Below are 3,412 nucleotides of genomic sequence, written 5' to 3'. Positions count from 1 at the left end.
TAACAGTTGTAAGACATCTGCACTTTTTGTTGACTTCAAAAAAGCTTTTGATTTTGTGGATCATAATATTTTATTATCAAAGATGGAGGCAATTGGTATAAGAGGTGTAGCATTAAATTGGTTTTCAAGTTTTCTCACGGGTCGCACCCAACAAGTGCGAATAAGTAATCATTTAAGTTCACCCCAGGTTGTTAAGGCCGGAGTGCCCCAGGGCTCTGTTTTGGCTGCAAATCTATTCATTATTTTCATAAATGATCTACTGAATCGGGATTTTGAGGGCAACATATTTGCTTTTGCGGATGATATTGCTTTTGTATACTCTGATAAAATTAAAGACAACCTTTATTCTCATATATCTCACGACCTTAATATTATTAAACAATGGTGTGAAGTAAATAAAATGATGTTGAATACAAACAAAACAAAATATATAAATTTTGATCACAAAACTTTCGATTTCCGTTTTCCAATAAGATACCATAACGATACCTGTAATAATATGTTGAACTGTAACTGTGCAATCATTGAAAAAGTAAGCTCTTTTAAATACCTAGGAATAAATGTTGATGAAAATCTAACATGGAAAGCACATGGAAACTTTTGCATAATCAAATAAAATATAACTTACGTAAGTTTTATTTTTTAAGAAACTTTTGTGACGTAGTCTTGCTGCGTAGTTTGTATTATGGACTAATACACTCTAGACTGCAGTATGGCATTGTCTGTTGGGCAGGTGGGTCAAAGACAGTTATCGACAACTTGAGAAGAACACAGAATATGTTTTTACGCATTATTCTAAAAAAAGTCCACATTAGTATCTTCATTTCCTCTTTACCAAAACCTTAACATCCTCCCTATACAACATTTGTTCACTTTTAAAACATTACGACTTTTTTATTGCAGAAGTGGCAACAGAGGGTTCTCAAGGAACCACTATAATATGCGTAGTAATAAACTCAGACTATTCATGTTACCAAAAGTAAACAAGTTTATAATAAAACAATCATTCTTATATCTGGGACCGAAGTATTTTAACAAGTTGCCTACTGAAATTAAAGAAATAGAAAATATAAACCTTTTTTGTAAAAAACTAAAAATATGGCTTTTAGATAAAAAAGAACTTACTTGTTTACAGGAAAATATTTGTTAAAATTATACGTATGATTAAAATTTTACGTATGATTGATTAAGTATTATAGTATTATTAGAGTATTGTATCTGTTTGCCTTTGTATTTGTATTAAATATTAAACTGTGTACTTTTATATATAAAATCAAATAACTCTGTAATCGTAGTTTTAAACGGTGTATCCATTGCAAACAAGTCTAGGCTCATTGTAAAAAATTGTAACTGTCTTATCTTATCTTATATTATGTATTGTTCGCCTCCCCCACATCAAGACACGCCACAAACACTGCAAAGCTGCACGTCAACCTTAATTGTACAGTATACTGAACTGAACTCAAATATGTTATATTTATTATGTATTGAAAATTTGTTAACTAGCCACAATTACTGGTAACAGTGGTTAGTATTATTCCATTATTGCAATGTCTTGTAAATTTGAATTATTGTGGAATAAACTTCATTATATCATTATATCATAAACTCTATGTCTAGTAGTGAGTGGAACTTATATGATGCATAGTGGAAAAGTATCGAGACTGATTAAGCTTATGTCCCTAAAAACAGTGTTAATAACGTAGTATTTTTTTATTGTTAACGATACCTAACTTGCAGAGAGATGACATTTCAGAGTGCTGACTAAATGCGCGGAGATGAAGTGTCGACCTCACATTCAGATCATTTTAAAAGTCACTAGGGGTTTTCGTCATTTAATTTTTTCCATTCTCCCTTTCCTCTACTTTTCTACATATTTCCTTTCCTTCGTTGTTTCTATTTATATTGCTTAAATGATTTACAATTTTATGTACCTTTAGAATATTACCAATCGTCCAAGAAAACTCCAAGGATCATACATGATTAGACAAAGTATACATATCAAAAGCTACAAAAGCTGTTACATGTCAGAATTTGTTTTAGATCGGCTATTTTCTCCGAGGGCGACCAGGTGTTACGTAAAGGCGGAATATTGCAAAAATCTACTCATTTTTTTTTTGTTTTCAAGTGATATAGCTACATGTATTAGTTTCTTTCTTAAAAATTATTACAGTTCCTAACTTTTTAGTGCGAAACTGTCTCGAGTCTTATAATTTCTATATTCTGATAGTCTTTAAAAAATCTGCAAAAATTATTTGAATGTTTAGCCTTTTACAAACTTGTATGAAACGTATATTTTTGGGGTAAAACTAGGATAACAAAATGTTAATATACGTTTCGAAACAAAAAAGTTTTTAAATACAGAGTTTTGGAAACTAGGAAAAAATGTTAAACTAATTTTAATTAGTGTTAGTTACACATTTTTCAATTTAAAATTCCAATCAATAAAAATAATACTGTAAAATGTGTAATTATTATAAGTGCATTTAGTGTTTTACCCATTTTTACTGGACAACAGCAAGTGCAGTTCTTAGAGCTACGTATTCCTACAACCATAGTCCCTCTATTCCTCTAGTCCCCTACCTCATTCCATACTCAGTGTGGTCTTTCAAATTCAGTAATTATTTCTTTCGCCTAAATAATATGTCAAACACGCTATTTATAATATATATATATCTCCTTAACTAAAGGTAAGCCTTATCCAGAAGAAATTAGAAAATACACGTATTTTTTTCTTTAACTTTAGCAGTAACAATATCAGCACACTTCAATAGTTGTTTAAAAAAAGGTTTTTTATATAAGCCCTTCATAACATTTATATATATATATATATATATATATATATATATATATATATATATATATATATATATATATATATATAATATTGTGTATACGAAATTGAAGGAAAACGTGGTGACTATAACCAATTTTAAACAGAAGCATAAACGTCTTGTAAAATTTGATTTATACCTATTAAGTGAATATAAAATTTATTAATCTTTTTAGTGTTTTTTTTTTCCTATAGGCCTATATTAACATAAAAACCAAGTAGTAGTTGATTTCGGAATTCTACTTCTGGTAAATGTCCTCATCTTTTTCAAGCCGATCAAAACCGCATGTAATAACACGATTCAGATTATGATTGCGATTTTATTAAAAATAATTCGGTTATTTCATTTTCAAACTTTCAAAATTCGCTGTTTTTAAATCATGAAGGGAAAAGGGATTTGTGTGTTATATTAACCATGTGTTTACAAACATGTTATATTAACTAAGAATCTCTTTTAAATTTCTTTTGACTTCATGTTTACATATCAGATGTCCGTGTAACATTTCATACCATCTAGTGAATTAACTGCAGTGCACTATCTTTCCGTATATTAGAAAGGAGTTCTACTTCTACAGTCGC

The sequence above is a fragment of the Homalodisca vitripennis genome, chromosome 1 (assembly GCF_021130785.1).
Source record: "Homalodisca vitripennis isolate AUS2020 chromosome 1, UT_GWSS_2.1, whole genome shotgun sequence".
In the NCBI taxonomy this organism is placed as follows: domain Eukaryota; kingdom Metazoa; phylum Arthropoda; class Insecta; order Hemiptera; family Cicadellidae; genus Homalodisca; species Homalodisca vitripennis.
The sequence above is the reverse complement of the archived record's forward strand: the minus strand, read 5'-3'. Positions refer to the sequence as shown.